The sequence below is a fragment of the Myiozetetes cayanensis genome, unplaced genomic scaffold (genome assembly GCF_022539395.1).
Source record: "Myiozetetes cayanensis isolate MyiCay16 unplaced genomic scaffold, myiCay2020 scf2-11, whole genome shotgun sequence".
NCBI lineage: Eukaryota > Metazoa > Chordata > Aves > Passeriformes > Tyrannidae > Myiozetetes > Myiozetetes cayanensis.
In genome coordinates this window covers 105612964-105627383 of record NW_026087411.1, presented here as the reverse complement: position 1 = coordinate 105627383, position 14420 = coordinate 105612964, and positions in this window count along the sequence as shown.

The following is a 14420-nucleotide window of genomic DNA, read 5'->3' as shown; positions in this document are numbered from 1 at the left end:
AATGTGAGGAGATGTTGTTGTTAGGAGTGAATATGAAAAAGGACTACAGCATTTGAATAAGGACTATTACAGGCTTTAAGGTTTAGTTAATAATTATAAAAGTCATGCTGAATGCTTTCAAGAAATACGAACTTACCTTCTGCGTTTCACATTCTTTCATGACCCGTCTTATCTTGGTAATTTATTATGGTTCAGATCCTGCCAAGTTTGATTATCTCTGAATCTCACTGCAAGCAGTGGTAATGGATAGCATCCAGCACCACCTCAGAATCACTCAGCACCTTACTGGACTGTGTCCCTGATTATCTCTCCTTCAAATTACACTTCAAATGGCCTCTGAAATAAGGATCAGGTAAGCAAAGTCCCCATGCAAATCTGTACTTCATTCTGTTTAAAAGTCAACGTTCAAGCACCTGCTTCAGTGCTCAATCATACTTTCATTCTCCACTATAACATGATCAAATAAAAAAGTCTGCCAGCCAACAGACTATGGCTTTGCTCAACCAGGAACATTTCCAGTGTCTCGACCAAAGACACAGAAATGTTCTGTGAAAAACAGTCCAGAGTCTGTTTTTCTGCACAGAAGTAGGGGGCAACTTGGGTTTTTCCCACTTTTAGAAAGTGCGTGAGGAGAAGAGTGAAAAGGCTATAATTACATTTTTCCAGGGCCTTTTTGCCATCATACATGAAGTGTGCACACTCTTACCAGACCTCGATCTTCAGAACCCTTTGTCACAGCTCATCAAATACACATTTCATTGCACACCTCAGAGAAACACAGCACAAGCTTTTGGAGATGCCTCTGACACCTACTTAGATATTTAACATGTAAAATTCCAGACTTTGAGGCGGGTTCTGCTGTAAATCTGACTATTTTTACAGTGCATGAGGGTGCATTTAGTGATCTGTGATGTGTATGAAGTATTGAGCAGAAGGGAATTTCCACACGGATTCCTTTGAACTAAACTTTACTGGAGAGTTACTGTCCTTGGTGGTCTCTTGCAAACTTCTGTTGTGATAAGTACCAGAAAACAGGAGTGAGACCTTCCTCTGCCTTTCACAGCAATCACAGACCTTGAATCTTTAAAACTATCTGCCCTCCTCAAACATTTGAACTAAAAAAAGCATGACTATAAACACAGCAGTATTTTTATTGTTTGTCTAAAAATTCCTTCTAAATCATTTAGACTTCTCTTTCCTTGCCTTTCTTGAAAAAAAAAATCATCTCTCTGGCTTTGCAGTTCTCTGTAAGAAGAGTCCAAGATAACTCTTGAACCCTTAACAAAACTCATGGGTCCACATGAAAAACAAAATACACAGGTCACATAATTTCTCATGCTAAGGCAAATAAAGTTGCTCAAATTTTAGCACCAGATTGAAGGCCTTTAAGTTCTTTAAAGCATAAAACCCCCTCAAATCTCATTAAAGAATAGGGTTTTTACAGTATAAATGTTATTAAGGAAATAATGTGATTAAAGAAATAACAAGAAAAGACTGGTGAGTTTCATAAAGGATTTTTAAAGCTATTTCTAATGCCGTATCATTGGTATTCACTAGGAATGGATCCCAGCTGGTTTTCTCCTCATTTCAAAGTCACTGATAGAAATTCACAGCTGATCAAGCTGTAGCTCTAAAAAAAGCAAAAGGTTATGCTTTATCTCTCAAGTAGGTTTTTCAAGCCTTCTTAGCAAAAGTGTCAGTTCTGAGAATAAACATACACCTTGTACTGCAAGGGTGCAAGTGAATGCATTTCAAGTTAATGGTTTGCAAAGTGGTTGAGAACTTGGAAGGAGGCATGCCAGTAATGTAGAGTGTTTTGGTTTACTTCTACTAAGTGACAGTGCTCTTCTTGTTGGCTGGTTTAGCTATTTGTAGTGTATTCTTTTTAAAATTGCTAATGACAATGTTAGACGATGCTGGAATCCTTCAGAGGTCTAAAGCTCTTTTGCTGCACTATAGACACTCTACTTCTGCGTGCATCCATACGTGTATTATGTATACCAATCCTTACAGAAAACAAATGCACAAAATATGGTTAAATCAATGCTAAAAGAAAACTTAATATGACTACAGATAGTTAAGTACCTTTCTAGTAAGGTCACAGATGCATTTCTATAACTGTTCTCCTGTTTTAATGAAGGAACTTCTTTTCTGAAGTGTAAACACAAGGTTCTTGGATGGGATTTTTTCAAACCTTTACAGTTCTTGCTCCTAGAAATGAACCACTTTTTATCTAATGTTGTAGGAAAAAAAAATTTCTTCAAACTCGATCATGTAAAAAAACATTCTGTAAGGCCACTCATATAACCAGAATTGATTAACTGGTATGACAGTAGCCTAAGTTAGTTCCTAAAAGAAAATCTGTTTCTGATCCCAGAATCATTGTTACTCACTTCTAACTGCTTCCACCAAAAGTAATAATGAATCTAATTAATTGTTGAAAGAACTTAAGGCTATTTCTGTGGAAGCTAAGGCAGTCTGATTGCTTTGGATTTTTTTTTCCCCACTGTCTTGGGGTATTTTTGACTGATATTAGCAGAAAGGAGCAGCCATATGATTGTCATAATTATAATTTGTCAAAACTTACTATGTAAAAGGGCAACTTACTGCTCCCTTACAAAAGACGTGTAAGAAGGAGTGAAAAATACCAGTACTGCTTTCTTTTTGAGTAGAGCAGCAGAGCTTTGCTGCTCGAGCTGTCACCTAATAAATCCCCTACCTGAACAACTCTTAACTCTCGCTTACCTTTGACACTGCAATGGGTGGTTGCCATCTACTGGTCCTAAGCAATAATGCGGCATGGCTCAGTCTGGATTTGGTTTTGGTATTTTGCCTTCCTGATCAAAAAGATACCCCACAATAAGCATTATTTCTTCAATATTAGGGTAACACAAATAGACTAGAGTCGTGAATTAAAACACTCCTTAATGTCCTTAAGGCTATTTTTATCTCAGCAGTAACTACAAGGGCTAAAGAACGATAATTTAAAGGAAAGGCCAATGACAGTGGTAAGAACTAGGCAAAACATGCAGGCAAATATTTTGCAATATTTAATTTTAGGTCTCAGGAGTGGTATTTGGAACACAGTTATGGACTTAGTTTCCCTGTCCCGTGCTTGGGAAAGAGTTACAAATCTCAGAATGGAGATAAAAAATAACCCATAATCTGAGGGTGGAGTGGCCAAAACCATTGCCCATAACTTTCTTCAGAGGTAGACACCAATATTATACTTATAAAATTGTGCAGGGATCGAGATTTTCTTCCTTTTTTAATTAAATAACCACAAACCAAACAACGAACACCCAGTTATATGAGGGCTACTAAAGGTTAGAGAATTCGCTCAGTACATAAGAAGTGGGTTTGATGGTCTTCTCTACTCGAGAACATGGAAACCCACAAATCCATGTTGAACACCCTCAACTCCATAACGCAGGCTTTGAACTGCAATTGCAGGCAGATCTTGGTGCCTGTGCTTCTGTATAAGTAGAGATACCTGATTGAAAACAGGGAGGAAATAAAGGCAAGGAAAGGGGAGCTCAGAAATATGTCTTGAGCCCAGAATAAAAATTGGGGAAGAGAGAAAACACACCTCAGATGCACTGTGTGAAGACAAAGGAAAGAGGACTCAGCGAGAGGTATCTTCCCTGGGGAAGGAGTGCCCCCCATGTTTGACTCTAAGGCTCTACATCTCCAGTGCATCCTGGCTCTTGTCACATCTGAGCCTTGAAAGAGCACAGCTTTGGGCCTCCACCCACTGGAGATGCGCTGGACCCACCAGCTTTGTTCATGTTGAGCCCAGAGGCCAGCAGTACTACTGGCTGGGCCCCTGGCATGTCGTGCAGCAAAGAAGCTCTGGCCGGGATTTTAAAAATACCAATGTGAGCTGCAGCTAGCAAAAAAAAGAAACAACAGCTTGGGCTACCGGGAGTAGCATGGTGGGGGGGAAATGACATTTCTGAGGATGCAGGATAGCCTTAGGCTCCACAACAAGAACCATCACTAAAACAGAGCTTGTTTATACTTGGAGTAACTACCTTCCCCTGTCATGTTTTAACAGCAGATCTGAGGTCAGGGGATTGAGAGTGAATCTGAAAAACAATAATTTACCATAAGCTGAGTTAGTGCTCCCTGTCTGGGTCTGCAGACAGCCTGAGCTCAATGCTCCCCACTCTCGCTCAGCAAGGGCTCAGCATATTCTGGTTCTGCAACTATTAAACTTTGGAAGATTTGCTTTTGGTTTACAGATATTCTGTATGAAAATGCATTTGGTATATCACATGTTGCCAATCAGACACTGAGTATTTTGTTTAGTTATCTTACTGTGTTTAAGAGGAAACTACTAGTGTCATACTGAACATTCTCTGGGCTGCTCAGAGGGCAGCAGCAGTTCCACTCTTACACACTGTTTGGGTGTACTCTGGAATAAAAGAACGAGGAAGGAGAGGTGGTGGGGTGGCTCTGTACATTAGGGAGTATTTCGACTATATAGAGCTCAAGGAGAATGATGGTAAGACTGAGTGCCTATAGGTGAGGATAAGGGGGAAGGCCAACAAAGCAGATATCCTGGTGGGAGTCTGTTATTGACCCCCTAGCCAGGATGAAGAGGTGAATGAAGTATTCTATAAGTGGCCGGCAGATGTTTTGCAATCGCCATCCCTTGTTCTTGTGGGAAATTTTAACCTGCCAGATGTCTGCTGGAAACTCAACACAGCAGAGAGGAGGCAGTCGAGGAGATTCCTGGACTGTGTGGAAGAGAACTTCCTGATGCAGCTGGTAAATGAGTCTTCTTACAGCTTGACCTGCTGCTTAGGAACAGAGAAAGGCTGGTGGGAGTTATGATGGTCAGAAGCTCCAAAATTCTGTTTAATCACTGAAGTAGATATGAATAGATGTACCTTCACTAACACTATATGGTTTTATTATTCTGTCCCAGTTTAAATGAGACAAGGGTCTTTTGCTGAGGATGAGTTAGGAGCAAAGACCCAAACTTCTCTTTCTAAGCAATTATAAATCCAAAATTAAGAGACTCCGATTGAAGGAAAACAAATTATGAAAAAGGGAAAATAACAGCCCTTTATTAAAAGGTATGTGTGTATTAACAGAAACACGGAAAAAAACCCAAGTAAAACAACCAAGCAATACTCCTATACCCACCAATAATCCCCTTCAAGAGTAAACCGATAAACCGGCAAAAGGAAGAGTAAACAGTTCAATTTTTGCGTCCCTTGGTGCAATTCCAACCACAGTCAATAGGAGGTGCTGTTGGGTCACTAGAGATGCAACACTTGTAATGTCCTGTACCATTCACCAGGTGGCGCTGTTGGATCACTGGAGGTGCAGAACTCGTAATGTCCAGTAAAAAACAACAACAAAATAACAACAAAAACACCCCTTGGTTCCCCTTCCCTTCCCACACTGGGACAGGAGAGAGGGAGTGGTGGGGGGTTTGGAAGGGAAAGGAAGGGAAAAAACCAGCAATCAAACAGAAAGTTCTCCCAATGGAAGAAAACTCACGATCTTCAGCTGGTTAGAGTTCACTTTAAGCAGAGCCTGCAGCCAGCAACAGCTGAGCAGAGAACAGCAGCAAACTCCCCTCCGACAGGAAAAAAAAAGAACCAGGCAGCGTCTGCAGCTCGCAGCAGGTCCTGAGCCCACCGGCACACCAGCCTCTCCTCCCAACCTGCGTGCCAGCCACACACCCAGCCCACCAAAATTCCTCCTCCCCCATTGCCCCAGAGAAGAGAGAAAAAAGTAGACTTTAGATCCTTCATCTGCCTGTTTCCTAGGAGACTGATCTCTTGGCCATTAGTGGACCGGCCGATTCTGATTCTTTTGTTCACCTGATAGCTACCTGATGGCCTATACACAGGGCACACACGGCAGGGGGAAGGGAAAGAAAAATTCCTTGCTCAAATTGGAACTATGACATATTCTTAAAACAATTTTTTTCAACACATGCTTAGGGCTTAACCTATAAATCTATATTCACTTATATTCTATGTTGGGTAGCATTCTATAATAAAATAGTCTCCTCTGTACAATTCTTGTAAGAAACATCATAATAACATTGACCCAAATCATTCTAATTTTTCTTAGGTGAAAAGGGGCCATAGTAACTGCAGGTACTAAACTCAATGCCTAAAAAATTTCACCAGAACTGATCCTTATTTTTAATGAAACTCTAGACCAGAAGTGACATTCAGGGCCCACAGAAGGCAGTTCCCTTGCCCAGCCTGCCCCATTGCTGCCACAACAGTGTCTTCTTCCTGATAACCTCAAAGACCAAAGGGCTGTTTGCCCACCTCTTTTTTTCTTATTATTCACAAAAGGGTTGGACTTGATGATCTGAGAGGTCCTTTCCAACCCAGCTGATTCTCTGATTCTATGAAAACTGGAAGAAGTATCCAGCTTTGTTAGTCTTGCAGAGCAGAGGACCTGCTCTACTACTATGGGACTAGGAAAAGCACAGGGAGAACAACAGCCAGGAAGGAAAATAGGCTAGCATTGCTTGCAGCAGCTCGTGAAAGTTTTGTGGGCTGTCTCTGCCTGTTTGTTTTCCCTGGGCTGCAGTCAGGAGTGCAGGGTGGGGCTGGGTGGCTTATCCCTGCCCGGCACTGCTGCTGTCAACACGAACGGGGTAGATCACTCTTCCACTGCTCTTCCCCCACACAGCGGTGGGATGTGCTTCAGCACAGAGTCAGGGCCAGCGTGAGGGCAGGCTTTGCCCCTGTGTGATCAACACATTTTGTTTGTGGAGTAGCTGTAAGCTGTGTGACGGGGTCTGGGCCATACTTACAGCACTGTGAAGTTGATCTCCTGGGATAAGCTTAGCTGGGGACAAAGGGGCTCAGCCCGAATCCGTGCCAGTTACTGCCTAGCTTCTCGAAGAGCTAGGAGGAGGGATTAACTTCAGCACTGTTTAATTAGAATCTCAGACTTTGCCAAACATAAAGGAAAAATAATGTTTGCCTGGAAAAGTCAAATGAGTTACGACATTCTTTCACATCTCTGGCTGATGCTTTGTGAAGTTGCAACAAACGTGTTTTCCAGATAATGCTTCATCTTGCACAATTTTACCAATAGAAAAACTAAGAATCTTGAGAAGATGATGGTGTGTTGAGATTATAATTACTCCCATCTGTATGCTTTGGTTAAAGCTATAAATCATGGCTAGGCTTCGCGAACGAAGATTTGAGAAGGGCTCTACCCATGCTTGCTACAAGTGCGCTGATGGCTAAAAAGGCCAATGCGAGATAGACAAGTCCGGTTGCAGAAGGTACAGCAGAAAGACTCCCCAGGTGATATCGACAAGACGTGATTCTTTCTGCGTTGTCTTTTCTTTTTTTTTTTCTTTTTTTTTTTTGTCTTTTCTCCTTGAGAGTGAAAAAAAAAAGCTATAAATAGATATGAATAAAATGAAGAACGAAATGAATTACACATCTTTTCTTGGCCTTCCAGGGGAAGTAGGTGTGGGAGATGGGGACCAGGTTTTAACTTCATTTGGTAAATTTTCATCTGAGATTATAGGAAGAAAAGAACTGTGTTTAAAGGCTTGTAGGACTCTTTCTAGTCCTAGATCATAGCTCCCTAATTGCCCTGGTCAGTGATGCAGTCAGCATGATGTAATAACAAGGAACACAGGAATGTACAGGAATCACTCTGAAGTAATATTGTTCTCTTGGATGAAAATTGGATGCACCTGCAGATGTTGTCTTCTAATTCTTAGCCCTTAGACAAAACTAGTGGAAAGGCACTCTTATTTACACGTATACACTTCCTGATTTGCAATCTACTAACAGGATGTATTACGAGGGACGAAGTTTTCCAGCTGAGCTGGAATTACATCTGGAGCCAGCTCAAGCCAGCAGGCAAGGCAAGCTGCAGACTGAGGGGTGTGGTCTCGTGCCTACTTTTCCTGTGCCAAGGAAATAGGAATTTCCATTTGAAGAGCTAATCCCTGCTTCCCACGTGCAAAGCTCTTTGCTCCTAGTGTCACAGAAACAGCAAAGGTATAGCTGGCAGCTCCTGCATTAAAACAAAGTGCTGCTCTTCCCTCTTGCTCCGCCTTTCACATTTTCTGCTCCATATGCAGCCTCATCCTTGGGCCCCCACCCCAGCACAGGGGGTGCAAATGCACAAACGGCTGTTGAGCCCTGATAGCAGATTAGCTGAAGACAAGGGTACTCCTGTACTGCAAGGGGGGGAGAGCTGACTCACAAAAAGAACTTGAATTTTGCTATATTTAAAAAGGCATTTTCTCATATCAATGACTTTTTTGATTTGTTCTGTGTTTGACTAACTGCAAAGGAAGAGGGATGCACTGGAAACAGAAGAGGTACTTTAGAAGTCTGTAAAACCTGCAGATATAATTAAAAGTAAGCCCACACAGGTATGAATACACTGTTGTTATTTATGTAATACTTTATGCAATAGGTGCTTAACATTGACACCTACTTTTTAGTATTACAGCACTCAACCACGTTGTTTATGCTCAGGAAGTAACCTGGGATTTCTTTTCCTTAGTCTGTCTCTGGCATTCTATATTCACTGGACCATGCCTTTTTTCTCTGAAAATATGTTTGACACAGAATAAGGTTTGGGTTTTCTGCATGGAAATAGGGGCCAGTGAGTATGTCTTCATGCTATAAAGATGAGTTGGAACAGAGGTCTTAACTAGCTCTGAGCTAGTACAGCTGTGATCCATTCTGGTATTTAAATTATGTGTCCAGTCATTTTATTACTTGTGGTTGGTCCCCCTTGCCACTGTGTAAGAACAGGAAATTCTGGGGGGCTTCAGGGGCAGTTAAGTTAGAATAAAAATTTGTAGCCTAGTGATTACAGCTCAAGAGTAGAGATGACCACAGATGTCCACTGTTACCCTAAGCAAAGTCCATTGATGTTGGGCTGCTTATTCAGAGCCCTATCAGAAGAACCTGCAGCAGTTGGAAGGATGAGTATTTGATACAGCAATAGGTAAAAGGTTGTTAATGAACCTAAGACATGAAATTATATAAGTCAAAGTACTATTGCAGATCTTTTTTCTAGTTTATCCTCTGCACTATGGCTTCTCATTTTTGAAGATACAGAGAATTTCTAGTTCATGAAAGTAAAGTTGGTGAGACTCTATGTAAAAAAATTAAAACTTATGGTCATGCTTTTAGGGTTCTTAGAATGTATTTCCCTGGGAGACAAAAAAAAACACGCATTCTTCTCACTCTTCCTTGTTCTGAGGTGGCTGAACTATCTCATCCTAAGTAGGTAAAAAAATAATACTGCCTCTTATTGAGAGTTCTTGTGCTTGTTTCTGTTGCCTGAGATATTTCTTTGAACTTTTTTCCTTTCTAAAAATTAGAATGTTTACTCATTACTGCTTAATGTGTTAAATGAGTAACAATTTATTTAATGCTCCTCTGAGGTTTCATTCTTTATACTGAGTATCATATGTGTTATTCAGCTCTAAGAGCCACAGTCTGCTTTCAGCATGAAGAGTTTCTGGAACTCAATTTTCCACTGGAAAGAAAAATATACTCCTATTGAGACATGCAGGCTTTTACTTAAGATAAGCATTGATAGCCACTCTGTTTTGAACAAAGTGAACATGAATCTAAAAACCAGCTGGCGTTATCTCTGGCTTTGCCACTCCACAGCTATTCACATTCAGGTACATGAAGTGATGCCATTAGTTACTCTTGTTGTGTTACAATGGCATGGGGACCAAAGCTGCCCTGCTGGTGAAACGAGTCTTCAGATGACACCCTCTTGGCCATTCTAGCACAGATTTACTCAGTAAAGCATTTCCACAAGAGACATTTCTTTCTTGGGACAAGTTCATGATGATCTGTGTTGCAGGGCTGAGCATTCCACTTGCTGACACCTCCTCTCATGCATTTCCTTTAAACCCCTTGCAGAACAGCTTCTTTGGAAAAGCTGATAATGTCTACAGGAACAATGATCATGTGTGTAACTGAAAGGCAACTCAGCATTTTAGAACAGTAGTATAGGAATGAGTAATTCCAATAATGGGATTAGTGACAAAGTATACTATAATACTACTGTGAGTTTCTGTTGGTCCTAAACTGAAGTGTTCTCATGTGCATGAGCTCACTATGCTACCCCAGTTGCTACCTAGTCCCTAAAAAACCCAGAGTAGATGGCCTTCCTTGAAGAAACTTACATTTGCACAGACAGATGGGGGAAATGAACAGAAACACTACAATTTTGAGCAATAAAACAGACTGGGATTTTCAATGCACTGAGAGCCTGGCTGTTGTCAAATAGGTTTATGGGAATCATACTAAAGGAAGGCCTTTTTGTACCAGTTTTGTCTTAAATGGGACATTTAAGGGATGCTAAGTAACTCAGAGGAGTTCTTCCCACATGTGGGATGAAAAAGCTTAAAATGTGTAGTTTTAAACATTAAAACTGGACAATGGATGCAGTTGCATAACGTGAGTTAAATGTTTCTGTATCAGAAGAGAGAGGGTTGAGACAGGAATAAGCAGTGAAAATTGAGGGAATTCAGACAACAGTACCTGTACAACGAGATGCAGCAGGATCTGAGTTAATGAACATGCTACATGGTCAAGAGCAACAGAACAGAAGATCAGCCTGGAGGTAGCCCAGTGAATGGCTGTGGCAGGGAAAGGCTGTGTTTGTGAAGCAATGGTGGGGCACTGGGAAGGTGGTAGGTAGGTAGTTCACTGCTGCTGTTATTTCAGAGAACTGAGAGGCTCACATATTTATAACTGCTCCTCTTAAGCTGAAGGATGACAGCTAGACTGGGGCTTAGACTGGGGGTAGTTAGACTTTGGAGCATCATTAAATCTCTTCCAACCCAAACCATTCTATGCCTCTATAACTGGAAGTCCAGCAAGGCCATTATGCAGAAGATCTGAGACAAAGATGGTGAATTCTTCCCCACAGAACAGCCCAGCTGCAGCAGAGGGCAGCCAAAGTAGGCTGCTGATTTTGGGGACTCTCTCCAAGGAAGTCAGACCTGTGAATCTTGAGCAAAGGAATCAAATCTGGGTGCTCTCCAGTCCTAGAAGTGAAGGGTGCTGCACACTTTACCAGAATGAAAGCTTTTGTAGGGACCTGCATCTTTTGTGAATATGATTTGAGAAGGTCTACCACATCTTGTTTCATTTTCATGGAGGAATACTTTTCAATATTTTCAATTAATACAGGTTAATTATTTGATGCCCAGCTAGATCTAACAGCACTGTCTGTCAAAACTGCTGGGAAACACGGATGTCGTGGCACAGCAGGATAAATTTTGTTCATGTACAGTTTTAGGTTTGAAGTTCATGGTTTTAGAAAATGTAGACTTCTTCAGGATTAACTACTAGCTCAGTGGGGATTGTTAGGGCTGCAGCTTTGAGTTTCTGTCAGTGCTCCTCCGTTAAATACCTTACCCAAGGTCTCAGAGGAAGACTGTGGAGGAAGGCAAAGGCATCCAGACTTTCTGTATCCTTGGCTACTTTTTTTAAACTGTAGACTGTGTATTTGTTTAGTATTTTTCATTGAGCATGTTTATTTACAGGAAAAACAAAGCATAACTGTGTTAATGGAGTTTATTTAAAACTTGTGGAGTGTAAGCAGAGCCCAGTCAGCTGTTAACACCTCCTTAAAAAAAGGAATAGCTAGGAGAAGCATTTCGTAATGGAGTGATACCAACTAAAACTATCTAAAGTATTAAGTACTTTCAAAGTTTCCACTCAGAACAAAGGTAAGGGAGAAAGACTTCTCTTGAACTATTTTAGTGTGAGCCAAAAACTTTAGTGCCATTATTAAATAGTGAGGTTTGTGGTGGTGGATTTTTTTTTTTTTTTTTTGAAGAATACTTTAGAAAATACCTAAAGTAATTGTATTTATCAGGTCAAATCCCATACTGATTGCACTTAAACATTTTTCTGGTTCATGATCAGACTGGGTTTTTCAGTAGTGAGAAGCAGACTGGTGTAGAAGTTGCTCAAGTTTATGATCACAGAATCACAGAATATTCTCAGTTGGAAGGGATCCACAAGGATCATCGAGTCCAGCTCTTAAGTGAATGCCCTATATAGTGATCAAACCCCTGACCCTGGCATTATTAGCCCTATGCTCTAATCAACTGAGCTAATTATGCTTATCAAATGCATGTTGAGTTCTTCCTGAACACTTGATGCTTTATACAAACACTGATTAGAATTACTGAGGACAAATACGGTCCCCAGAAGGGTCAGAGCTGGAGAGATGGTGTAATATAGACCAGCTGCTGTAAGTGTTCAGGATGCCAAGAGCATAACAGGGTTTGCTTCAGTCCCAGCTGGTCTGCATGAAGGGAAGGGCTGGCTTGGAGGCTGTCCCTTCTCTGTAAGCACAGGAATTGGCTTTTCAGCCCTGAAGCCTCTCTGGAGAAAGCCCCAAGGCAGCAGTGGGACAAGACACTGGGGATCATGTGAGCAGCAGCAGGGTATTTGGCTGAAATCTGGGTGTTTAGCTGACTAATATTAGGCTGAACAAATCATTTCTTGCAGAAATGTTTCTATCTTTATCAGGAGCTGGGAACTTTCATGTTTTTAACCATGTCTATAAATACTGAAAACTGAGGATTTTCTCCTTTGAGACATCTCTATTTTTAAGAACACAGTTGGTAGTTACAGACATATCATCTCCACAACTGCTGTGCCAGCAGTAGCACCAGCACAGGTGCTATTCTGCCTGCACTGCAGCTCTCCTGCTCTTGCCCTGCTGTACCCAGGACTCACTGGGACAGGCAGAGCTTGACCCCTGTCTGCCTACAGAACAAGGGGTCGGCAGCACTGAGCTGTGCAGTGGCCACGGTACCGAGAGCCTGGTTTTGTCTGAAGGTCTGAGCTGTGGATGGCATCTGTGTGCTATTTCCTGCAGTGGAGCACTCTCCAACCAGGCTCTTGAAGAAATGGTAAAAAGGCAAAATAGGGGATTTTCTTGTGAAATGCGTATTTTAAAATGTCACTGACGTGCAGAGATCCTTCTAATTTTTGGGGCTGATGAATAAGCAGAATTTGTTTGCATTGAATGAAGTTATCAAGACCCATGCTGGCAGTGTTTACCAGCACCAGAACTGTATTTACTAACAGCACTGCCCAGCTGTACTAGTGGTCCCATCTTTAACTTTCTTTAGGGAAGGGAATAATTGACTCTTTGCCCAAAATCACCACTCATTAACTATTGGCACAGCAGTTAATTTACAACTAGGGGGATGCATTTCTGTTTATTGTACCAACACAGTAACACACACACACACAACCCCCCTCTATGGGTGGTGCTGGGCACAGGGCTCTTAGGAGATCACTGGGGATGCCTCAAACAGGGCCTCTCCTCCCCTTTGTCTCCCAGTCCCAGGCCCTTGGGCAGGCTCTGTCTTCCACTGCCACCCCTCCCCAAAGGCCTAAAATCATAGAATCATAGAACTGTTAGAGTTAGAAGGGACCTCTGGAGATCCCTGGTCCAACCCCCCAGCCAGGGCAGGGTCACCTAGAGCAGGTGACACAGGGAGGCATTCAGGTGGGTTTAGAATGTCTCCAGAGAGGAACTCCATGCCCTCCTGGGGCAGCCTGTTCCAGTGCTCTGCCATGCTCAGTGTAAAGAAGTTCTTCCTCATGTTGAGGTGAAGCTTCTTGTGTTTTTGCTTATGGCCATTGCTCCTCATCCTGTTGCTGGGCACCACTGAAAAGAGTCTGTCACCATTCTGGTGCCAGGGACTTCAGCCTGGAGAAGACTAAGGGAGGAGATCTCATTGTGGCCTTCAGCATCCTCACAAGGGGAAGCAGAGGGGCAGATACCGATCTCTTCACTCTTGTGACCAGTAACAGGATTTGAGGCAGCACGAAGCTGAGTCAGGGGAGTTTTAGGTGGGATATCAGGAAAAGAATTTTCACCCAGAAGGTGGTAGAGCACTGAAAGAGGCTCCCCAGGGAAGTGGTCATAGCATCAAGCCTGCCAGAGTTCAGGAAGCACTTGGACAATGCTCTCAAGGCACATGGTGTGATTCTTGCAGTGTCCTGACCAGGGCCAGGAGCTGGACTCGATGATAATGATGGGTCCCTTCCAACGCAGCATATTCTATGATTCTCTGACCACCTTGACACCTGCCTTTGAGATATTTACATTAACGAGATCCCCTCTCGGTTTCCTGTTCTCTAGACAGAACAGGCCCAGCTCCCGCAGTGTCTCCTCATAAGAGAGATGCTCCAGTCCCCTCATCTTTGTGACCTCCGCTGGACCCTCTCCAGTAACTCCTTATCTTTCTTGCACTGAGGAGCCCAGAAGTGGGTACTGCAAGTGGAAGTGAGAAGAAACACACAGACAAACACCAAGGCCCGTTTTGGCCCCTTATTTGCGGGAACAGGCACAGGGACAGGCACAGGGACACAAACAGCACCGCCCCCTTCCCG